The sequence below is a fragment of the Hemitrygon akajei genome, unplaced genomic scaffold, assembly GCF_048418815.1.
Source record: "Hemitrygon akajei unplaced genomic scaffold, sHemAka1.3 Scf000057, whole genome shotgun sequence".
Classification (NCBI taxonomy): Eukaryota; Metazoa; Chordata; class Chondrichthyes; order Myliobatiformes; family Dasyatidae; genus Hemitrygon; species Hemitrygon akajei.
Window position 1 is genome coordinate 1330697 of NW_027331943.1, and position 25985 is coordinate 1356681.

The window sequence follows — 25985 nt, forward strand, 5'->3', positions numbered from 1 at the left end:
CTGGTCGCCCCCATTCTCGGAAGGATGTCAGGATATCGGAGAGGGCGCAGAAGAGGTTTACCAGGACACTGCCTGGATTAGAGGGCATGAGCTATAACGAGAAGCTGGACAAACTTGTGCTGTTTTCTCCAGAGCGGCGCAGGCTGGGGTGAGACTGGATGGACGTTTTTCAGATTACGAGAGGAATAGATAGAGTGGACAGACGATATATTTTTCCAGGGTTTTGAAATGTCGAATACATTTAAGGTGAGAGGAGGTGTGAGGGGCGTCTGTTTATTTCCACAGAATGCTGGGGAGCTGGAGTCTATGCCTGGGATGTTAGACCCCACCGGTCACGTGATCCCATTTGCCCCTCCCATTTAACCGCAGATGTAACGATCTCTTTGTGCATGTTCACAATCTCCAGATGGGCGGTCACGCATCCTCCATGTTGTGTTGGGAAATCTGATGTCGGCCACTGAGTCCCGTTAACTTCCCCCGAACTCGCCTCGTTTCCTGAGGCTCCTCACATTTGTCATGGAGCGTTATGGCTGTTGTGTCTTCTCCCGGACTGGGGTGGGTGATAAAGGAGAACGTCCCAGGTTGTGGGGATCTTTGATTTCACTGCCTGCTTTACCGAGGGACTGGGAAGTCTAGGGGGGAGAATGGTTTCTGTGATGTGCTGATCTGGATCCAAAGGTCTCTGCAGTTCCTCGCAGTCACGGGCGGAGCAGTTACCATGCAAAGCGTGAAGTGTCCGGAATGGAAACTTCCTGTGGTGTGTTGATAAAATTTTGGTGAGGGTCAAAGTATATCTGGCAAAGTTCTTGTTATTTTTGCTAATTCTGTCATTTTAGAATCTTTTGTACAATAGTATGTACTATTCATTCAGTACCTATGTGTTGCTGGAGGGCCATCAGTGATTGTCCTTGATCCCTTCTCCCACCTGGTTCCATCTGCTCATCTTGTTCAACCTCTGTCCAGTCTCCTCACACCCCCCAACCCCGCTTCAGTGATATACATCAACCATCTGGGTCATCCTCAGTCCGCCTTGTATCCCACCTCCTCAATGTTATATATCAGCAAACTGATGATGAGAGGCATTGATCGTGTAGATAGTCAGCGGCTTTTCCTCAGGGCTAAAATGGCTGCCACAGAGGGCACTGGTTTAATGTGCTTGGGAGCAGGTACAGAGGAGATGTCCTGGGTAAGTTTTTTACTCAGAGTTCTGAGTGTGTGGAATGTGCTGCCGGCTGCTGGCGGATACGATAGGGTCTTTTACGAGACTACTGGATAGGTACATGGAGCTTAGAAAAATAGAGGGCTATGGGTAACCCTCGTAAATTCTAATTTAGGGACATGCTCAGCACAACTTTGTGGGCCGAAGGGCCTGTATTATGCTGTAGGTTTTCTATGTTTATTTTTTTCTTTTACCCCATTTTTGTGGAATCAACAACCAGAGAGTACTGGTTTAAGGTGAGAGAGGATTGAGTTAATAGGGATCCCAGGGGAAAACTATTAATCCACTCTCTCTTCCGTTTCATTGTTTAACTAACACGATGAGTGCACTCTCAGGTTGGAGGAGTAACAACTCATATTACATCCGGGTAGTTTACACCTCAATGGCATGAACATCGATATCTTTAACTTCTATCTCAACGTTTTCATTTCATCAACCCACACGCCAGTTTCTTCCATTCTGTCTCTTCACTTCTCTCTTCTCCACTGCGGATCGTCTCCCTCTGGTTCCCCTTTACTTTCCCATTGTCCGCTCTCCTCTCCTATCAGATTCCTCCTTTTCAGCCCTTTACATTTTCCACCAACCACCTCACAGCGTCTCACTTCATCTCCCACCTCCCCCACCCACTCACCTTCACTCTTATCTGGCTTCACCTATCATCTACCAGCTTGGACACTTTCCACTCCCCGCACCATCTTATTCTGGCATCTCGCCACTTCCAGTCCCGATGAAGGGTCTCGGCAGGAAATCTCTCTTTGGCTTTACCCCCTCTATAGAAGCTACCAGACCTCCTGACTTCCTCCAACATTTTGTGTATGTTACTCTGCATCTCCAAAATCTGCAGAATCGCATCGGGACAGAGTGCAGAATGCAGAGACTACATCGGTTCTCTCTAATGTCGAGGAGGCCACACCTGCAAAACTGGAAACAGTAGATGACCCCAACAGGCACGATGTTGAAAAGTTGCCTCATATGGAAGGACTGTTTAGGACCCTGACTAGTGGTGAGGAGAGAGGTTAGGGGCATCTCTGGCACTTCATCCACGTGCAGTTGGCGTCCAGCCCCTACACCCATTCTTATCGTGGTGATTTACCACAATAACAGGACCCCCTGATTTGTGGACTCCATTGTCACCAGGTGGCGCTCTGGCGCAATAACGCTGAGAGACAGAAATGTGACGCTGAGCCTGCTGAAATGTTTCTTCAAGATTCAGGGTTGTTTAATTCCATTTCCAGCAGACACGTGTAAATGAGGTCGAAATAATTATTACTCCGGTTCCAATGCAACACAGAAACACAACGGTAACAACATATATCCACAACTTATATACAGTGCACGGATTGATTGTATGTTCATAAAGTGACGCTCGGCATAGGATGCCTGCATATAAGATGACAGACAGGAAATGATAGAGGTGTTTGGTGTTGTGGAAGGGTGGGTTAGAGGGTAGAGATATTTATCAGCTTTACTGCTTGGGAAAAGTAGCTGTCCCAGAGGCTGGTAGTCCTGGTGAGGACGCTGTGTATCTACCCCCGATGGGAGTGAGACAAATAGTCCATGAGTGGGATGGGTGAAGGTAGATTGTGAAAATAAGATCGGTGCTTGATCTCAGGAGAGGGAATTTGGAAAATACCAATGAGATGCCTTTTAGAACAGCTTGGAATTGTGCAGCCGGCTGGTGGCGTAGTGGCATCAGTGGCGGGAGGTCCTGAGTTTGAATCCAGCCGGCACCCTTGCATGCTCTCCATCCGTGCTGGGTTAAGAGCTGTTAATCTCTTAAAAAAAAATCTCACCCGGCAGAAGGCAAATACAACAATGGCAAGCCATTGCTGTAACTATCCTCGTACATGATTTCCCAATACGTCAGAGGAAATCGCCCGCTAAATTGAAAATTCCGGATGTGACCTACCTTCCCTTTGCGATTGTGCCCACTAGGGAAAAGTTAATTCTGGAATGAACCAAATTTGATTGGGGAGCTTTTGGTAAAGGGAGCATGTGGATACAGTGATAATAACACGACTGAATCCACCCTTCACTTTGAGAGGGGAAAGGTAAAACAAGATGCATCATTATTAGTGGAGTGAGGGGAACTACGGAGGCACTGGAGAAGAGCTTACCAAAGTTGATTGGAAGGGGACACTGGCAGGGATGATGGCAGAATAGCAATGGCTGGAGTTGCTCCACTTGACAGCCTCAGGGTTGAAGAGAAACACATCATATTCCACCTGCGTAGCTCCAACCTGAAGGCATGAATATCGATTTCTCCTTCCAGTAAAAAAAAATTCACAGCCCATTGCCTTTCCTTCTACTTACTCCCGAGTAACGTATCTTTACACATTCTGACCACTGACATTTGGGACTTCCATATTCCTGCCAGTGCCTTCCACAGATAAGAGTGAGTACAATACTTATTCAGTTCATTAGCCATCACCTTTCACCCTCACCCCATTATTCCCTCTCCAGCATCATTCTCCAGTGGTTTGGTATCCATTTCTGTCTCTCTTTTACACAATATGTACCTGAAATTAAAAATGGTATCCTCTTTAATATTACTGGCTAGCTCATCTATGTATCTCATCTCTTCCTTCTTAATGGTTTTGGTTGCATTCTGTTCATTTTTAAAACTTCCCAATTCTCTAACTGCCTAGTAATTTTTGTTCTGTGCCCTCTTTGGTCTTTATGTTGTCTTTGGTTTCTCTTAGCAGCTACGGTTTTGTCACCTTACCTTAAGAATACTACTTCCTCTTTGTGATGTGTATATCCCGTCACTTCCAGATTGCTTCCAGAAATTCCAGCCATTGCTGCTCTGTTTTCATCCCTGCCCGTGTTCTTTCCAAATCAATTTTGACCAATTTTTCTCTCAGGCCTCTCTAATTCTCTTTTTATTCATATCTGACTTTAGTTTCTCCTTCTCTAATGTCGGGGTGAATTTGATCATATGAAGATCACTTGTCCCGAAGGGTTCCTTGAACTCAAGTGACCTAATTAATTCCGGTTCATTACAGCACCCAATCCAGAATATCTGATCCCCAAGTGGGCTCAACCACGAGCTGCTCTAAAAAAAATGCATCTTGTAGGCATTCTAGGAATTCCTCCTCTTGAGACCAACACCATCCTGATTTTCCTAATCTCCTGCATGGCAATCCCCCATGACTATTGTAACATTGCCCCTTTTGCCCCTTTCTATCTCTCATTGTAATTTGTGGACCACATACTTACTACTGTTTTGGGGTCACTATACAATTCCCATCAAGGATTTTTTTGTACATTTGCTGTTCCTTAATACTACCCACAGATTCCACACTGCCCAACCCTATGCCACCTCTTATCTAATGATTTTATTTAATATTTTACCAACAGAGCCACACAAACCCACGACCAGCTTGTTATTTCACTAAACATATAAATATTTTGGAAACAGGAAGACCTGCAGATGCAAGAAATCGAGAGAAATTCACACAAAATGCTGGAGGAGCTCAGCAGGTGGGGCAGCATCTATGGATGGGAATCAACATTTCCGGCCATGACCCTTCACCGGGACTCGTGATAACCACGTATCTGAAAAATCAACAAGCAAAGACAACAGAAAGTAGTGCAATATTGGGAAAACCTTTGACAAAATTTATTTCAAGGCTTTAAAAAACTGCCGAACAGAGCTCAATAGTTAACAAATACAACAAAGGCAATAAACACTTCCATCAATACCGGCATTGACTTTTTTTAATGAAAATATCTTAGTCCCATTTCAATCAGTAAAATTTACAAAGATAAGTAAGAACTGAAATGACAAGTTTAGAAAAGACTATTTACACTCAAACCCACTGAGATTAACACGACTTTGGACAGAAGGAGGAAGAGGAATAACACAAATGAGAAAAAAAATCACATAAGACCATAAGACACAGGAGCAGAATCGGCCATTTGGCCCATCGAGTCTGCTCCACCATTTCATCATGAGCTGATCCAATCTGCCCTTTAGTCCCATTCCCCCACCTTTGATGCCCTGACTACTCAGATACCTATCAATCTCTGCCGTAAACACACCCAATGACTTGGCCTCCACTGCTACCCGTGGCAACAAATGCCACAGATTCACCACTCTCTGACTAAAAAAAATTCATCGCATCTCTGTTCTGAATGGGCGCCCTGTAAACCTTAAGTCATGCCCTCTTGTACTAGACTCCCCCAGTCACTGTCGAAATTGCATTCAGCAACGGGTATGGGCAAATATCCAGCCTACAGCTTATTGAAACTTTCTCCCCAATGTGAACCCGGTCGTGTGTTACAAGGTTAGATTACTGAGTGAATCCCTTCCCATATTCACAGCACGTGAATGGCCTCTCCCCAGTGGAACACAATGATGCAGCCTTGGTGGAGACAGTTGACAGAATCTCTTCCCAAAGTCTGAGCGGACGATCGGCCTCTAAGTGGTGTGAACTCGCTGGTGTTTTAATAGATGAGATGATCGTGTGAATGCCTTCCCACATTCACAGGTCGAAGGCCTCTCCCCAGTGGAACTCACTTGTATGCCAGCAGATCAGATGACTGAGTGAATCCCTTCTCACAATCTGAGCGGGTGAAATCCCTCTCTGCTGTGTGAACTGAATGGTGAGTCACTAGGTGAGATGATTTGGTGAATCCCTGTCCACAGTCTGAGTAGGTGAACAGCCTCTCCCCAGTGTGAACTCGCTGGTGACTCTGTAGGTTGAAAGATCGAGTGAATCTATTCCCACAGTCTGGGCAGGTGAACAGCTACTCCCCAGTGTGAACTCGCTGGTGTCTCTGTAGGTTAGATGACTGAGTGAATCTCTTCCCACAGACTGAACAGGTGAAATCCCTCACTGCAGTGTGAACTGACTGGTGAGTCACTAGGTGAGATGATGTGGTGAATCTCTTCCCACAGTCTGAGCCACACAACCCCATCAGTTCTATTATCCAGATCACTGACAAACCATGTGAGAAGTAGCGGACCGAATACTGACCCCTGAAGACCACAAGTCACTGCTGGCCAACCAGAAAAGGCCCCTTTTATTCCCACTCACTGCCTCTTGGCTGTCAGCCATTCCTCTATCCATGCCAGTATTACTTCTGACTTTTATCCTGTTAAGCAGTTTCATGTGTGACACCTTATCAGATGCCTTCTGAAAATCCAAGTAAATGATATCCACTGCCTCTCGTTTGTCCATCCTGCTTATGACTTCCTCGAAGATCTGTAACAGACTTGTCAGGCAAGATTTCCCTGTACAGAACCTATGCTGGCTTTGACTTATTATATCATTAGTCTCCTAGTACCCCAAAACCTCATCTGTTATCATGACTCCACACTTTCCCAGCCACTGAGGTTAGGCCTACTGGACTATAATTTGCTTTACCTTGCCTTCCTCCCTTCTCAAAGAGTGGACTGACATTTGCAATCTTCCTGTCCCCCAGGACTATGCCAGGATCAAGTGATTCTTGACGTGTCATGACCGATGCATCTGTTATCTCTCCAGCAACCTCTCTCAGGACTCTGGGATGTAGTCCATCTGGTCCAGGTGACTTATCCACTTTAAGAACCTGAGTTTGCCTAGCACGTTTTCCTTTGTAATAGCAATGGCACTCACTCCTGTTCCCTGACACTCACGGATCTCTGGCATACTGGTGGTGTCTTCTACAGACAAGACGGATGCAAAGTACCTATCAAGTTCATCTACCATCTCTTCCCCATTTGTACCCCATGAGCATCATTTTCCAGTGGTCCAATATCAACTCTCGCCTCCCTTTCGTATATTTTATAACTGGTTTATATTATTGTATAGTTTGCTGTCATATTTCACCTTTCCGCTTACAGCTTTTATTTTAAATTTGCCTGTTGTTGGATGTTAAAAGGTACCCAATTATACAACCTACTACTCACTTTTGCTACCTTATATGCTTTTATACAGTCCTTAACTTCCTTTGTCAGCCACGACAGCCTAGCCCCGCTGTTTGAGAACTACGTCTGTGGGACATATCTATCCTGCACATTATGAACTATTCCCAGAAACGTCAGCCATTTATGCTCTGGCGTCTTCTCCACCTGCATCCTCCAATCCACCTGGTGAATCACCTTTCTCACGCCTCTGTAATTCCCTTTCATTCCTTTGTGATACTACACATGTGACCTGTGCTTCTCCCTCACAAATTGCAGTAGGAATTCAATCATATTATGATCACTGCCTTCTAATGGTTCATTTACATTAACCTCCATAATAAGATCTGGGTTATTACACAACACCCAATGTAAGATAGCAGTTCCCCGAGTAGGCTCAACTATCAGCTGCTCTAAAAAGCCATTTCGTTTGCATTCAATACATCCCCTCTTTTGTGATCTCACGCCAATCTGACTTTCCCAATCCTCCTGCAGATTGAAGTCACCCACTACAGCTGTGTCATTAAATTTATTACATAAATGCCAAACATTCAGCTGTACCTGGGGCAGAAGTGAGGATACATGCTTTTACCAAGGAGAGAAGGTGTTTTTGAAGCTGAAAGGCCTGAAGGTAGATAAGACACCGCAGAGTTCAGAAAGAGGTAGCTGAAGAGATTGTGAAGGCATTAGAGTAATAAAACACTACAACACAGGAAAATGCCATTCGGCCAGTCTAGTCCGTGCTAAAGCATTAATCTTCCGAGTTCCAACAACTTCCACCTGGACCATAGCCCTCCATATGCTTCTCATCCAGTGACCTAAGCAAACTTCTCTTAAAGATGACAATCGTCCCTGCCACTTGCTCTGGCAGCTCGGTGCACACTCTCCCCGCCTCTGAATGAAGAAGTTCCCCCCTTAGTTTTCTCTTCAAGTGATGAGTAATGATCTATCAGAAATCACTAGATTTTGGAACGGTTCTGGTGGACCAGAAATTTGCAAATGTCACTCCACTCTTTAAGAAGAGAGGGGGCACAAGAAAGAAAATTATTGGACAGTTAGTCTGACCGTAGTGGTCAGGAAGATGTTAGAGTGTACTAAGAGTGTGTTTTTTGGGTACTGTAATTGGGGAAACATGATAAAGTAGGCCAAAGTCAGCCGGATTCTTTCGAGGAAATCTTGACTGACAAAGCTCTTGGAATACTTTGCGGAAATAACAGGCAAGATAGATAAAGCAGAGGCAGCGTATGTTGTTTGCTTGGATTTTCAGATGATCTTCAACAAGGTACTCCATGCAAGGCTTATTGAGAAAGTAAGGAGGCATGGGATCCAAGGGCACATTGCTTTGTGCATCCAGAACTGGCTTGCTCACAGAAGACAAAGAGTGGTTGTAGGCTGGTCATATTCTGCATGGAGGTCGGTGACCAGTGGTCTGCCTCCGGGATCGGTTCTGGGACCCCTACCCTTCGTGACTTTTATAAATGACCTGGATGAGGAAGTGGAGGTATGGGTTAGTAAATTTGCTGATGACACAAAGGTTGGGTTAGGTTGCAGGGGGATATTGATAGTCTGCAAACCTGGGCTGAGAAGTGGCAAATGGAGTTCAACCCAAAGAAGTGTGATGTGGTTCATTTTCTTCAGTCAAATATGATAGAATATAGTATTAATGGTAAGCCTCTTGGCAGTGTGGAGGAACAGAGGGATCTTGGGGACGGAGTCCATAGGACACTCAAAGCTGCTATGTAGGTTGCCTCTGTGGTTAAGAAGCCATACTGTGCATTGGCCTTAATCAACCGCAGGCTTGAGTTTAAAAGCCGAGATGTAATGTTGCAGCTATACAGGACTTTGGTCAGACCACACTTGGAATACTGTGCTCAGTTCTGGTCGCCAAACTACAGGAAGGATGTGGAAGCCATAGAAAGGGTGCTGAGGAGATTTACGAGGATGTTGTTTGGATAGGGGAGCATGCCTTTTGAGAATAGGTTGAGTGAACTCAGTCTTTTCTCCTTGGAGTGATGGAGGATGAGAGGTGACCTGATAGCGGTGTACAAGAAAATGAGAGACATTGATCATGTGGATAGTTAGAGGCTTTTTCCCAGGGCTGAAATTGCTAGCACGAGAGGACATAGTTTGAAGATGCTTGGAAGTAGGTACAGAGGAGATGTCAGGGGTAAGTTTTTTACACAGAGAGTGGTGAATGCTTGGAATGGGCTGTCGGCAATGGTGGTGGAGGTGGACACGATAGGGTCTTTTAAGAGACTCCTGGATAGGTACACGGAGCTGAGAAAAATAGAGAACTGTAGGTAACCCTTGGCATTTCTAGAGCAAGGACATGTTCGGCATCGCTTTGTGAGCCAAAGGGCCTGTAACGTGCTGCAGGTTTTCTATGTTTCTAAGTTGCTGCACGTGAGGCTGCTGAACAGGATCACAGCTCATGGAATTACAGGAAAGAAACTTGTACTGACAAGGGAGAAAGAGTCAGAATAATGTGGGCAATTCTGTTTTGCTGTCGGTAACTAATGCTGTTCTGTAGGGGGTCAGTATTGAGACCGCATCGTTTCATGTTAAATCTGAATGATATGGATGACGGAATTGTTACCTTGGTGACGAACATTGCAGTTGATACAAAGATAGGTACGGGACAGGTAGTTTCGAGCAAAGCGGGAGTCTGCAGAAGGACTTCGATAGGTCTGGAGAATGCCAGCAAAGTAGCAGTTGAAATACAGTGTATGCAAGTCATGTACATTTGGTAGAAGTAATTGGGCGTAGAAAAAAAATTAAATGGGAGAAACTTGAAAAAATTAGAGGTGCATAAGTGCTTGTGAGTCCCTGAGCAAGAGGCCCTAAAGGTTTGCTTGCAGATGGAGTTGATTAAGGATGACAACTGCAATGTTAGCAATATAAGAGCAAGGATGCGATACTATAGCTTTATAACGCATTGGGCAGATCACTGTTGGTGTATGGTGAGCAGATTCCGACCTGTACTTCCGACTTATTATCTGAGCAAAAGATGTGTTCTTATTGGAGTGGGTCCGGAGAAGTTTCAAAGAATGATTCCAGGAAGACCAAGAGTGGATGACCTGGATGAGGAAATACGTGGGAAGGGATTCACTCAGTCATCCAACCCACAGAAATTTATCAATATCCACTGTTGCTGATTTCCACACACAAATAAATCAAAAGGGATTTCCCCAATCAAATCGATAATTAATCGATCAATAGCCCCCAAACAACACGGCACAGCCAGACACAAAACAGGGGACTTTACATCTCACAACACTGGATTCAGTAATGAAACCCGTGATTAATGTTGTTGTCCCTCTCAAATCATAAGAAACACACATTAAGGTGCATTTAAATGCGAGCGCATCCCCACAGGTGATGTCACACAGACCCCCGTCGCGCCTGACGTCACGCATGGGCTTCCCACATCGAGATCTGCCCTTACGTGCACAGCATCTTACGTCATCCATGCGCTGGTGAACTCGGGCTTTATCAGTTTAATAGCTGGGCTAATAATCACGTGACCAGCCCTCCCCCACCGCTGTCAACAGAGGATTCAGGGGCTGCGCTATTCCCATTGGTGCAAAGCGATGTCAATCACTTGTTACCACCAGTCGCAGAGGTGGACAAGTCCAGAGGGCGTTACCCCCGCTGAGTTCGCCTCCCGCTCCGGCCTCAAACTCCACATCATGCGGAGTAAATGTCCGTTTTTTGATTTATTTCCATTTTCCTCCAAGGAAAGTTGGGGGGTTTGTGAAGCGTCTTCTGTGGCCGGAGTCTGATGTGTCGCCGAGAGGTAGGAGGAGACCGCTCGGCCCGTCAGTTTGATGCCAGTTCCCTGGGGAGGGAGAGGAGGGATTTTATTGAAAGGAAAAAGATGGTGTGAGAGGGGGCGGACAGGATGTTTGTCCCGGTGGAAATCTGTGGAAATGTCTGAGCCCACGCTGGTGGCGAGCAGAGGGATTCACGTTGGGGGCGAAACACCGGCAGACGGTTGACCTGCAAGTGGGGCCAATGACAGGGGTAGGAGGTGAGTGGTTGGGGCAACACGGGGCTACAGAAGATGGACATTTTTTGCACAGAGGATTAACAAAGTGGTTAGAGAGTATTTGTTATAGAGAGTGCAATGAAGTTTCAATAGACTGATCCCTGAAATGGTTGGGTCATCATATGAAGAAAAATCAAATGTGATAACCATTGCATTTAGAGAATCGAGGACTGAGAGATGAACACATTGAAATGCACATCTTTACCGGTTGAAACAGGGATCACAGTCTCTGAAAAAGGGGGTGGATGCCTATATTTTATAATATAACCCCTATTGTTTTACCTTTACCTCCTCTCCCAGTTTTATGCTTCCCTCGTCTTTCACACCCCCTTACCTGCTTAAGATTCAGCCCATTAGCAACAATCAGCAATTCATTCCTTTTGGCTTTTCCTAATGCCTCAGGGGTTGGCGCTTCCAGAAATTTATAAATCTCCACTGCTGCTGATTTCCACACAAATAAATGAAAAGGGATTTCCCCAATCAAGTCGATAATTCATCGATCAATAGCCCCCAAATCTGTTCATATCCCAGACCCACGCCCCAAATTTTTTACAAACCATAATGCTTTAGAAACAAACCAGCAGCAATAGACTACACCTGGAGTCTGGTTTTGATGTTAAATCTATCTTTATTAGAATCTACTTGTAATATTGCAACTTAAACAAGATAAACAGAAGTTAACAGTGTTAAGTTTATAGATGTGTGTAAATGTAACTCCCAAACTATTGAGCTCGGGGGAAACAAGGCTTGGAGTCTTGAGATGGTAAAGTATAAAAGTTCCGTTCAACTACAGAATAGACGATGAGGGAGAGATTTGTAATCCATGGTAAATGGCGAGAGAACGCAAATATGTAGAATTCCACAGGTTCTACGGTGGTAAAACGAGAGAACAGTTGCTGTAGATTTTATCCATCATCGTTCCAAATCCACATACAAATTCTCACCGAAAGTGACTTGTCAGAAGGTGTATCGTCTTCAAGTGAACTACCACACCACAGCCAGGTAAGGGTTAACACATAAGGGGTCTCCACAGGATACACCAAATCCGATCCACTCCTATGGATCAAACAAGGTGACAACCACACATTCTATGTACATGAATCGATAATTAACCCACCTTGTGGGCATAGGAAAGTTCTAAACAGTGACCCTTGGCCACTAGCTCCCTGGTTTCGATCCTTCAGTTTTTCCTCCTTCGTCTCCGTCTGACTCTGAGTGTCTGTGTCCTCGGTTAAAACTAAACAAGCTGCGAGCGATGTAAACAAGCTGCAAGTCAGACTGATTCGCCTTCTTAATCTCTCTCTCTCTTAAAATAACAGTATACAGCAAACAAAACCCAGGGATTCATAACAACGGCCAGTCCCCACTGTGAACTGACTGGTGTGCCAGTAGTTGTGATGACTGAGTGAATCCTATCCCACAGTCTAAGCAGGTGAACGGCTTTTCCCCAGTGTGAACTCGCTGATGTACCAGTAGGTTAGATGACTGAGTGAATCCCTTCCCACAGACTGAGCAGGTGAATGGCCTCTCCCCAGTGTGAACTCGCTGGTGTCTCTGTAGGTAGAATGACAGTATGAATCCCTTCCCACATTCTGAGCATGTGAATGGCTTCTCCCCAGTGTGAACTCACTGATGTACCAGTAGGTTGGATGACTGAGCGAATCACTTCTCACAGACAGAGCAGGTGAATGGCCTCTCCCCAGTGTGAACTCGCTGGTGTCTCTGTAGGTAGAATGACAGTATGAATCCCTTCCCACATTCTGAGCATGTGAATGGCTTCTCCCCAGTGTAAACTCGCTGATGTACCAGTAGGTTGGATGACTGAGTGAATCCCTTCCCAGATTCTGAGCAGGTGAACGGCCTCTCCCCAGTGTGAACTCGCTGATGATTCTGTAGGTGGGATGACTGAGTGAATCTCTTCCCACATTCTGAGCAGCTGAACGGCCTCTCCCCAGTGTGAACTCGCTGATGAATCTGTAGGGTGGATGACTGAGTGAATCTCTTCCCACATTCTGAGCAGGTGAACGGCTTCTCCCCAGTGTGAACTCGCTGATGAATCTGTAGGGTGGATGACTGAGTGAATCTCTTCCCACATTCTGAGCAGGTGAACGGCTTCTCCCCAGTGTGAACTCGCTGATGACTCAGAAGGCTGGATGAATGAGTGAAACCCTTCCCACATTCTAAGCAGGTGAATGGCTTCTCCCCAGTGTGAACTCGCTGGTGACTCTGTAGGTTAGCTAACCGAGTGAATCCCTTCCCACAGACTGAGCAGGTGAACGGCTTCTCCCCAGTGTGAACTCGCTGATGAATCTGTAGGGTGGATGACTGAGTGAATCTCTTCCCACATTCTGAGCAGGTGAACGGCTTCTCCCCAGTGTGAACTCGCTGATGACTCAGAAGGCTGGATGAATGAGTGAAACCCTTCCCACATTCTAAGCAGGTGAACAGCTTCTCCCCAGTGTGAACTCGCTGATGACTCAGTAGGTGGGATGACTGAGTGAATCTCTTCCCACATTCTGAGCAGGTGAACGGCTTCTCCCCAGTGTGAACTCGCTGATGACTCAGTAGGTGGGATGAATGAGTGAATCCCTTCCCACAGACTGAGCAGGTGAATGGCCTCTCCCCAGTGTGAACTCGCTGATGACTCAGTAGGTGGGAGGACTGAGTGAATCTCTTCCCACAGTCTGAGCAGGTGAATGGCTTCTCCCCAGTGTGAACTCGCTGATGACTCAGTAGGCTGGATGACTGAGTGAATCCCTTCCCACAGACTGAGCAGGTGAACGGCTTCTCCCCAGTGTGAACTCGCTGATGAATCTGTAGGGTGGATGACTGAGTGAATCTCTTCCCACATTCTGAGCAGGTGAATGGCTTCTCCCCAGTGTGAACTCGCTGATGTACCAGTAGGGTGGATGACTGAGTGAATCCCTTCCCACAGACTGTGCAGGTGAATGGCTGCCCCCTGGTGTGAACACATTGGTGTGCCATTAGGTCAGATGATCGAGAGAATCCCTTCCCCGAAATTCAGCAGATGACTCTGAAATTCTGCCCAGTGTGATCTGACTCTTGGGTCCACAGGTGGGATGCCCGGCAGAATCCTTTCTCACACACAGAACAGATGAATGGCCTCGCCCAGTGTGAACTTGCTGATGTACCTTCAGTTGAAATGACAGAGTGAATCCCTCCCCACAGTCTGAGCAGGAAGGATGGTTGATTGAATCCCTTGCTCCACTTCTTAAATATCTAGACAGAGACAACAAAACTGGCGTGCTGTGTTTGGGATCCCTGGAGACAAATTCCTTCTCGTTTTTAACCTGTAGAAGATTTACAAAATCCATCAATGGGTGTAGGACAACATTTCAGATGAGATTACTTGAGTTGCCAAGGTTTGATTTGGTATCACACTGTTACAGTGAGGTTAAACCCAAGTTGGAAGAGAAATCATCTCCTGACTGGGCAGAGTGCTGGTATCTGAAATGACCATCAATCCCCATATGCGTTTCAAGTTCCAACTCCTTAAAGTGCAGGGTTACAAGCTGCAGCTGGATGCATTTCTTGTAAGTGAGGGCATCAGGGACACTACAGGTCTCCCCATCTTCCCTCCAATACCCCCTCTAATTGTAATAACCAGTGTGTACATAAGACTTGCACTGTGCATTTTTTTTACCCAGTGACAAGATGTGCACAGTGAATTTTTTTATAGAGAGTTATTCATTTTCACAGCTAGCAAATCACTGTCAATAGGAACTTTGATCTCCTCTGGGTTCGATGCAGTTCATCTGCACTCTCACACAACCTATGTAGCAGGCCTGTAATGTGTAATGAAGGATTTTCTCACCAAAGATTTTGCATATTGTCCATATGTGGTTTGCTTGCTAAGTTACGCTTTAAAAAGTCAGATTTCCAAATATCACTCCACTTCTTCCCACTTGCAAATTCTCCAGCAACTTTTGCAACACCACAATACACACAGGGGACTCAAGTATCACCAGTTTCTGTATTCTACATAAATATTTCCCCTGAACCCTCCCCCCCCCCCGCCAATGACTACAGTGGTGAACTCAGTTTCTATATTCCCCTGAAGCCTCCCCCAATTCTCCAGCAATGTTTGCATCGCCACAATACACACATCAGACAAAGACTGACAGTGGTGAACTCAGTGATGGCAATGCCACTGAATATGAAGGGAAGGGCAGTAGTCTGTCTCATTGGAGTCTGGCACATTTGTGATGTGAAAGCTACTTGTTGCCCAGGACAAAGGTGTTTGATATCATAATGCACTCAGAGAGAATGGGACAAAACATGTTCTCACGGGTAAAAAAGTCCAGAACAAGAGGTGGTAGAACAAGCAACAGACACAAAATGCTGGAGGAACTCAGCAGGCCAGGCAGCATCTATGGAAAAGAGTACTAAAGCTGAATTTCGCTGGCATTTTGTGTGTGTTGCTTGGATTTCCAGCATCTGCAGATTTTCTCTTGTTTGTGATCGGTGGTAGAAGAAAGGTGATTTTCTCAGCTGGTGATGTAAAAGATTTTGTTCCCTTTCTCCGAGTTGCTAATCCTTGCATTTAGATAGCTGGAGCTCAGCTCTGTCTGAGAGATCCATCGGTTCCCATTCCCTCATCAGCCGGAAGCTCCCCGGGGCCCGTGTACGGATCGTGGGGCTGAGAGACAGGGATGAGAGCAGGACTGTCCTGGGATTGTTGGCCACGGTGTTCGGATTTCACAGGAATTGTTGTGAATTCGGTGTTTAAGATAAAATCACGGAGAATCGCTCTTACCTGCAACCGACATTTTCAAGGCGTGAAACTCAGGGAGGTCCTCAGCCTGACGCCTGCGCATTTCATCGGCACTTCAGCGCCGGCAAAATTCTTAACACGTGACCCTATGGGTAATCACGATGCCATTAACCATTTCTGCAAGCACCGGTTCAATGTCCATACCTCATTTTTTTTCGTGTGTATAGAAAAATCTGCAGCTGTTTTAACGCAGAAAGCGGCTCCCATAAGCAATATACTCAATATCAACGTGTATCTAATGCCAAAGTAAAATGCAGATATAAAACACAGGAGATTCTGCAGTTGCTGGAAATACAGAGACGCACACACACACACAATGCTGGAGGAACTGTGCAGTTCAGGCAGCAACTAAGCAGCGGAGTACACAGGCTAGGTATGCTGAAGGGGCTCGGCCTAAACATTGTCTTTTTATTCCTCTCCACATTTGCTGCCTGAAATTAACCACCTTTTTATCGGTCAACCAGTTTACAAATGTTTCTGATCTTTCTTTTGTAGCCACATCCTGTTGGTCTGATTCCTCCTCCTCCTGGTAAACTCTGGACCACATCTCTCTCTGGAGCCCCAAAGCCCTGACTCAGGCTGGCAACTTTTTTGGTTTTTGACTCTGCACCATCGAAGATTTACTCACTGGTCTGCTGTCAGACTTTAGAGGTGCATTGTGTTGCGAGACCGCGGGTTCATTTACTGTGAGTGTCGCTTTAAGTGCCTGAGTGAGGCGGGGCTGTGACGTCAGACACAAGGAGAGAGAGGGAGAGAGAGAGAACATCAAAACCACAGTGAGATCCTCTTATTCAGCCTGGTGAAAATCAAGCAGATGTATAAGATGATGAGAGGCATTGGTCGTGTGGATAGCCAGAGGCTTTTTCCCAGGGCTGAAATGGCTAACATGAGGGGAATAGGTTTAAGCTTCTTGGAAGTAGGGACAGAGGAGATGTTAGAGCTAACTTTTTTAAGCAAAGAGTGGTGTGTGTGTGGAATGCACCGCCAGCGACGGTGGTAGAGGCGGATACAATAGGGTCTTTTAAGAGACTCTCAGATAGGTACATGGAGCTCAGGAAAATAGGTGGCTCTGTGGTTGAGTAATTCTGAGCAGTTTCTAGAGTAAGTTACATGATCGGCACGGCAATGTGGGACAAAGCATCTGTAATGTGTTGTGCATTTATATGTTTCCATGAAATTGACGGGAAATCTCCTATCCCACGGAGTGGTGACTAGTTGCAACCTGTCATCTCAGGGAGAGTGTGAGGGGAATGACAGGGAGAGATTTTGATATACTGATATGGAACAGAAACATGGGCAGGAACCAGATGGGCTGAGTGGCCTTTCTAGTGTACATTGTGAGTGTGGTAGAGACAGTAAGTACCTGAGACACGGGATTTGATACAGAACTGATTCATCTTTCACAGATCCACAATATTAAACACCAGTCTAGTTTAAGGCTAACATCAGCAGAACAGACTCCTCCAATGCTCAGTGACCAGGGTTCAATCCTGGGTGCGATGAGCAGCCGCAAGAACTGCAGAATCTGACAGTAACAGTCCCTCATGAACCTACAGCTGCCTTCAGTCACCATGATGGCTAAACTTTTAACACACAGATGATTTGAACTTCCTCCCTGATGTAGGAGCGCTCAGACTGAAGATGTAGGGGAGAAGGCAAGAAAATAGAGAATAAAGTTATTTGCACCGTTAGGGATAAACAGAGAGGAAGAGGTGGAAAGTTTCTTGAATGCATCTATTTTAATGTTAGAAGCATTGTAAGAAAGGTGGATGAGCTAAGAGTATGGATTGATAACTGGAAAGATGATGTTGTATCTATTAGTGAAACATGGTTGCAGGAGGGGTGTGATTGGCAACTAAATATTCCAATATTTTGTTGCTTCTGGTGTGACAGAATCAGAATGGCAAGAGGGGAAGGTATTGCAATGCTTGTCCGAGAAAATATTACAGCGGTGCTTTGACAGGACAGATTACAGGGCTCATTTAGGGAGCCTATTTGGGTGGAATTGAGGAATGGGGAAGGTATAGTAACACCTATAGGGGTGTCTTATAAACCACCTAATTGGGAGTGAGAATTGGAGGAGGAAATTTGTAAGGAGATAGCAGATATTTGTAGTAAGCACAAGGTTGTGATTGTGGGAAATTTTAATTTTCCACACATAGAAACATAGAAAATAGGTGCAGGAGTAGGCAATTAGGGCCTTCGAGCCTGCACCGTATTCAGTATGATCATGCCTGATCATCCAACCCAGAACCCTGTGCCTGCTTTCTCTCCTTACCTCTGATCCCTTTAGCCACAAGGGCCATATCTAACTCCCTCTTAAATATAGCCAATGAACCGGCCTCAACTGTTTCCTGTGGCAGAGAATTCCACAGATTCACCACTCTGTGTGTGAAGAAGTTTTTCCTCATCTTGGTCCTAAAAGCCTTCTCCTTTGTCCTTAAACTGTGACCCCTCATTCTGGACTCCCCCAACATCGGAAACAATCTTCCTGCATCTAGCCTGTCCAATCCCTTTAGAATTTTATACGTTTCAATAAGATCCCACCTCAGTGTTCTAATTTCCAGCGAGTATAAGCCTAGTCGATCCAGTCTTTCTTCATATGAAAGTCCTGCCATTCCAGGAATCAATCTGTTGAACCTTCTTTGTACTCCCTCTATGGCAAGAATGTCTTTCCTCAGATTAGGGGACCAAAACTGCACACAGTACGCCAGCTGTGGCCTCACCAGGGCCTTGTACAGTAGCAGTAGAGCCTCCCTGCTCCTGTACTCAAATCCTCTTGCTACGAATGCCAACATACCATTTGCCTTTTTCATTGCCTGCTGTACCTGCATGCCCACTTTCAATGACTGGTATACAATGACACCCAGGTCTCGTTACACCTCCCCTTTTCCTAATCAGCCATTCAGAGAATAATCTGTTTTCCTGTTCTTACAACCAAAGTGAATAACCTTACATTTATCCACATTAAATTGCATCTGCCATGAATTTGCCTACTCACCTAACCTATCCAAGTCACCCTGCATCCTCTTAGCATCCTCACAGCTAACACTGCCGCCCAGCTTCGTGTCATCTGCAAACTTGGAGTTGCTGCATTTAATTCCCTCATCTAAATCATTAATATATATTGTAAACAACTGGGGTCCCAGCACTGAGTCTTGCAGTACCCCACTGGTGACAGCCTGCCAATCTGAAAAGGTCCCGCTTATTCCCACTCTTTGCTTCCTGTTTGCCAACCAATTCTCTATCCACATCAATACCATACCCCCAATACCGTGTGCTTTAAATTTACACACTAATCTCCTGTGTTGGACCTTGTCAAAAGCCTTTTGAAAATCCAAATATACCACATCCACTTGTTCTCCCCTATCCATTCTACTAGTTATATCCTCAAAAAATTCTGTAAGATTCGCCAGACATGATTTTCCTTTCACAAATCCATGCTGATGTTGTCCTATTATTTCACCTCTTTCCAAATGTGCTGTTATCACATCTTTCACAACCAACTCTAGCAGTTTCCCCACCACCGATGTCAGGCTAACCAGTCTATAGTTCCCCGGTTTCTCTCTCCCTCATTTTTTAAAAAAGTGAGGTCACATTAGCCACCCTCCAATACTCAGGAACTAATCCAAAATCTAAGGAGTTTTGAAAAATTATCACTAATGCATCCACTATTTCTTGGGCTACTTTCTAAAGCACTCTGGGATGCAGAGATAGATAGATAGATAGATAGATAGATAGATAGATAGATAGATAGATAGATAGATAGATAGATAGATAGATAGATAGATAGATAGATAGATAGATAGATAGATAGATAGATAGATAGATAGATAGATAGATAGATAGATAGATAGATAGATAGATAGATACTTTCTTCATCCCCATGGGGAAATTCAACTTTTTTCCAATGACCCATACACTTGTTGTAGCAAAACTAATTACATACAATACTTAACTCAGTAAAGAAATATGATATGCATCTAAATCACTATCTCAAAAAGCATTAATAATAGCTTTTAAAAAGTTCTTAAGTCCTGGCGGTAGAATTGTAAAGCCTAATGGCATTGGGGAGTATTGACCTCTTCATCCTGTCTGAGGAGCATTGCATCGATAGTAACCTGTCGCTGAAACTGCTTCTCTGTCTCTGGATGGTGCTATGTAGAGGATGTTCAGAGTTATCCATAATTGACGAAGCCTACTCAGCGCCCTTCGCTCAGCTACCGATGTTAAACTCTCCAGTACTTTGCCCACGACAGAGCCCGCCTTCCTTACCAGCTTATTAAGACGTGAGGCGTCCCTCTTCTTAATGCTTCCTCCCCAACACGCCACCACAAAGAAGAGGGCGCTCTCCACAACAGACCTATAGAACATCTTCAGCATCTCACTACAGACATTGAATGACGCCAACCTTCTTAGGAAGTACAGACGACTCTGTGCCTTCCTGCACAAGGCATCTGTGTTGGCAGTCCAGTCTAGCTTCTCGTCTAACTGTACTCCCAGATACTTGTAGGTCTTAACCTGCTCCACACATTCCCCATTAATGATCACTGGCTCCATATGAGGCCTAGATCTCCTAAAGTCCACCACCATCTCCTTGGTCTTGGTGATATTGAGACGCAGGTAGTTTGAGTTGCACCATATCACAAAGTCCTGTATCAGTTTCCTATACTCTTCCTCCTGTCCATTCCTGACACACCCCACTATGGCCGTGTCATCAGCGAACTTCTGCACATGGCAGGACTCCGAGTTATATTGGAAGTCTGATGTGTACAGGGTGAACAGGACCGGAGAGAGTACGGTTCCCTGCGGCGCCCCTGTGCTGCTGATCACCGTGTCAGACCTACAGTCTCCCAACCGCACATACTGAGGTCTATCTGTCAAGTAGTCCACTATCCAATCCACCATGTGAGAGTCTACTCCCATCTCCGTTAGTTTGTGCCTTAAGATCTTGGGCTGGATGGTGTTAAAGGCACTAGAGAAGTCAAGGAATGTAATCCTCACAGCAGAACTGACCCCCTCTAGGTGAGAGAGTGATTTGTGCAGCAAATACGTGATAGCATCCTCCACTCCCACCTTCTTCTTATACGCAAACTGAAGAGGATCCTGGGCGTGCCTGGTTTGTGGCCTCAGATTCTGTATTATCAGCCGCTCCATGGTCTTCATCACGTGCGACGTCAAGGCAACAGGTCTGAAGTCATTCAACTCCTTTGGTTGTGGTTTCTTCGGTACCGGGACAATACAGGATGTTTTCCACTGTCTGGGTACTCTTCTCTGCTCCAGGCTCATGTTGAAGATGCGCTGTAGTGGTTCTCCCAGCTCAGTCGCACAGGCCCTCAGTAATCGTGGGGAAACTCCATCCGGTCCAGCTGCCTTGCTGGTACAGATCTTCCTCAGTTGACCTTCCACCTGTGCAGCCGTAATCCTGGGCGTGGGCAAGGTCTCCTGTGAGTGGCTATTTTCCTGTGAGGGAAGTTTGAGGGAGGACAAGTAGAAAGACAAGCCTGGTGTGGAGTTCTGCGGTGAGGATGAGATTGTGCTGTCGAACCTATTGAAGAAGTTGTTCAGCTGGTTCGCTTTCTCCACATCTCCACTTATGTTTGCCCCCCCGCTTTGCACCGCATCCGGTGATGATCTTCATCCCATCCCACACCTCCTTCATGCTTTTTTTCTGCAGCTTTTGTTCTAGCTTCCTCCTATACTGCTCCTTTGCCCCTCTTATCTGTACTCTGAGTTCCCTGGGGATTTATCTGCCTTTAATCCCTTCAATTTACCTAACACCACTTCCCTACTAACATGTATTTCCCTGAGTTCCTCCATCTCACTAGACCCTCGGTCCTCTACTATTTCAAGAAGATTATTTATGTCCTCCATAGTGAAGACGGAACTAAAGTAGTTATTCAATTGGTCTGCCATATCCTTGATCCCTATGATCAATTCACCTGTTTCTAACTGTAAGGGACCTATATTTGTCTTAACCAATCTTTTTCTTTTCACTTATCTCTCAAAGCTTTTACAGTCAGTTTTTATGTTCCCTGCCAGCTTTCTCTCATAATCTTTTTTCCCTTTCCTTATTAATCCCATTGTCCTCCTCTGCTGGACTCTGAATTTCTCCCAGTCCTCAGGTGTGTCACTTTTTCTGGCTAATTTGTATGTTTCTTCTTTGGACTTGATACTATCCCTAATTTCCCCTGTCAGCCACGGGTGCACTACCTTCCCTGGTTTATTCTTTTGCCAAACTGGGATGAACACTTGTTGTAGTTCATCCATGCAATCTGTAAATGCTTGCCATTGCATATGAATGTTGAGGAACCAACTAGAGAGCAGGCCATTCCACATTGGGTATTGAGCAAAGAGGAAGGGTTAGTTAGCAATCTTGTTGTGCGAGGCCCCTTGGGTAAGAGTGACCATAGTATGGTGGAATTCTTCATTAAGATGGAGAGTGACATAGTTAATTCAGAAACAAAGGTTCTGAACTTAAAGAAGGGTAACGTTGAAGGTATGAGACGTGAATTAGCTAAGATAGACTGGCAAATGATACTTAAAGGGTTGACGGTGGATATGCAATGGCAAGCATTTAAAGATCGCATGGATGAACTACAACAATTGTTCATCCCAGTTTGGCAAAAGAATAAACCAGGGAAGGTAGTGCACCCGTGGCTGACAAGGGAAATTAGGGATAGTATCAAGTCCAAAGAAGAAACATATAAATTAGCCAGAAAAAGTGGCACACCTGAGGACTGGGAGAAATTCAGAGACCAGCAGAGGAGGACAAAGGGCTTAGTTAGGAAATGGAAAAAAGATTATGAGAGAAAGCTGGCAGGGAACATAAAAACTGACTGTGAAAGCTTTTACAGATATGTGAAAAGAAAAAGATTGGTCAAGACAAATGTAAGGACCTTTACAGTCAGAAACAGGTGAAATGATCATAGGGAACAAAGACATGGCAGACCAAACTGAATACCTACTTTGGTTCTGTCTTCACTAAGGAGGACATAAATAACCCTCCGGAAATAGTAAGGGACCGAGGGTCTAGTGAGATGGAGGAACTGAGGGTAATACATGTTAGTAGGGAAGTGGTGTTAGGTAAATTGAAGGGATTAAAGGCAGATAAATCCCCAGGGCCAGATGGTCTGCATCCCAGAGTAGCCCAAGAAATAGTGGATGCATTAGTGATAATTTTTCAAAACTCCTTAGATTCTGGATTAGTTCCTGAGGATTGGATGGTGGCTAATGTAACCCCATTTTTTAAAAAAGGAGGGAGAGAAAAACTGGGGAATTATAGACCAGTTAGTCTGTCGTCGGTGGTGGGGAAAATGCTAGAGTTGGTTATCAAAGATGTGATAACAGCACATTTGGAAAGAGGTGAAATCATCGGACAAAGTCAGCATGGATTTGTGAAAGGAAAGTCATGTCTGACGAATCTTATAGAATTTTTTGAAGATGTAACTAGTAGAGTGGATAGGGGAGAGCCAGTAGATGTGGTATATTTAGATTTTCAAAAGGCTTTTGACAAGGTCCCACACAGGAGATTAGAGTGTAAACTTAAAGCACACAGTATTGGGGGTATGGTATTGATGTGGATAGAGAATTGGTTGGCAGACAGGAAGCAAAGAGTGGGAGTAAACGGGACCTTTTCAGAATGGCAGGCAGTGACTAGTGGGGTACCGCAAGACTCAGTGCTGGGACCACAGCTGTTTACAATATATATTAATGATTTAGATGAGGGAATTAAATGTAGCATCTCCAAGTTTGCGGATGACACGAAGCTGGGCGGCGGTGTTAGCTGTGAGGAGGATGCTAAGAGGATGCAGGGTGACTTGGATAGGTTAGGTGAGTGGGCAAATTCATGGCAGATGCAATTTAATGTGGATAAATATGAGGTTATCCATTTTGGTTGCAAGAACAGGAAAACAGATTATTATCTGAACGGTGGCCGATTAGTAAAAGGGGAGGTGCAACAAGACCTGGGTGTCATTGTACACCAGTCATTGAAGGGAGGCATGCAGGTACAGCAGGCGGTGAAAAAGGCGAAAGGTATGCTAGCATTCATAGCAGAAGGATTTGAGTCCAGGAGCAGGGAGGTTCTGCTGCAGTTGTACAAGGCCTTGGTGAGACCACACCTATAATATTGTGTGCAGTTTTGTTCCCCTAATCTGAGGAAATACATTCTTGCCATAGAGGGAGTACAAAGAAGGTTCAACAGATTGATTCCTGGAATGGCAGGACTTTCATATGAAGAAAGACTGGATCGACTAGGCTTATACTCACTGGAAATTAGAACACTGAGGTGGGATCTTATTGAAATGTATAAAATTCTAAAGGGATTGGACAGGCTAGATGCAGGAAGATTGTTTCTGATGTTGGGGGAGTCCAGAACGAGGGGTCACAGTTTAAGGATAAAGGGGAAGACTTTTAGGACCGAGATGAGGAAAAACTTCTTCACACAGAGAGTGGAGAATCTGTGGAATTCTCTGCCACAGGAAACAGTTGAGGCCAGTTCATTGGCTATATTTAAGAAGGAGTTAGATATGGCCCTTGTGGCTAAAGGGATCAGGGGTATGGAGAGAAAGCAGATACAGGATTCTGAGTTGGATGATCAGCCATGATCATACTGAATGGCAGTGCAGGCTCGAAGGGCCGAATGGCCTATTCCTGCACCTATTTTCTATCCACCATCAACCCTTTAAATATCATTTGCCAGTCTGTCTTAGCTAATTCACGTCTCATATCTTCAAAGTTGCCCTTCTTTAAGTTCAGAACATTTGGTTCTGAATTAATTATGTCACTCTCCATCTTAATGAAGAATTCCACCATATTATGGTCACTCTTACACAAGGGGCCTGGCATGACAAGATTGCTAATTAACCCTTCCCCATTGCCCAATACCCAGTCTAGAATGACCTGCTCTCTAGTTGGTTCCTCGACATGTTGGTTCAGAAAACCATCCCGCACACATTCTAAGAAATCCTCTTCCTCAGCACCCTTACCAATTTGGTTCACCCCACTACCTGCTTTCTCCCAGTACGTGGATTGTTACACCAGGGGTAACAGGACTATTGACCTGCTGTATGCAAACGTAGAGGATGCATACAGTGCATCCCCACTGCCTGCACTGGGGAAAGCTGATCACAACCTGGTTTTGTTACAGCCCAGATATAAATCAATTGTGATGAGGCATCCCACTACTACACGCTCTTTTAGAAAATGGACTCCTGAAGCTGAACAGGCCCTGAGAGACTGCTTCGGTACTTCTAACTGGGATGTACTGCAAGGGGGGCTTTGTGGGGGCGTTGGGGAGGTCACTGAATGCACAACGGACTATATTAACTTTTGTGTGGATGTCGTTGTTCCTGTTAGAACTGTTCGCTGCTATCCCAATAATAAGCCCTGGATCACTAGTCACATCAAAGGCCTCCTAAATCAGAAGAAGAGGGCCTTTAAAGATGGTGATCGGTTGGAGCTTAAAAGAGTTCAGAAGGAACTCAGAGTACAGATAAGGGGGGCAAAGGAGCAGTATAGGAGGAAGCTAGAACAAAAGCTGCAGAAAAAAAGCATGACGGAGGTGTGGGATGGGATGAAGATCATCACCGGATGCGGTGCAAAGCGGGGGGGCAAACATAAGTGGAGATGTGGAGAAAGCGAACCAGCTGAACAACTTCTTCAATAGGTTCGACAGCACAATCTCATCCTCACCGCAGAACTCCACACCAGGCTTGTCTTTCTACTTGTCCTCCCTCTTACTTCCCTCACAGGAAAATAGCCACTCACAGGAGACCTTGCCCACACCCAGGATTACGGCTGCACAGGTGGAAGGTCAACTGAGGAAGATCTGTACCAACAAGGCGGCTGGACCGGATGGAGTATCCCCACGATTACTGAGGGCCTGTGTGACTGAGCTGGGAGAACCACTACATCACATCTTCAACATGAGCCTGGAGCAGAGAAGAGTACCCAGACAGTGGAAAACATCCTGTATTGTCCCGGTACCGAAGAAACCACAACCAAAGGAGTTGAATGACTTCAGACCTGT

At 45.3% G+C, this 25985-nt stretch overlaps 1 protein-coding gene across 1 annotated transcript in view; it reads left to right on the forward strand.

The window, feature by feature from the left end:
- The window catches only part of LOC140721564 (uncharacterized), a 33320-nt gene extending 28397 nt beyond the window's left edge, over positions 1-4923 (forward strand). The window contains exon 3 of the transcript XR_012097408.1: positions 4580-4923. The gene's annotated coding sequence lies outside the window, so the exon portion shown is untranslated. The remainder of the gene's footprint in view (positions 1-4579) is intronic.
- Positions 4924-25985: the final 21062 nt, after the last annotated feature.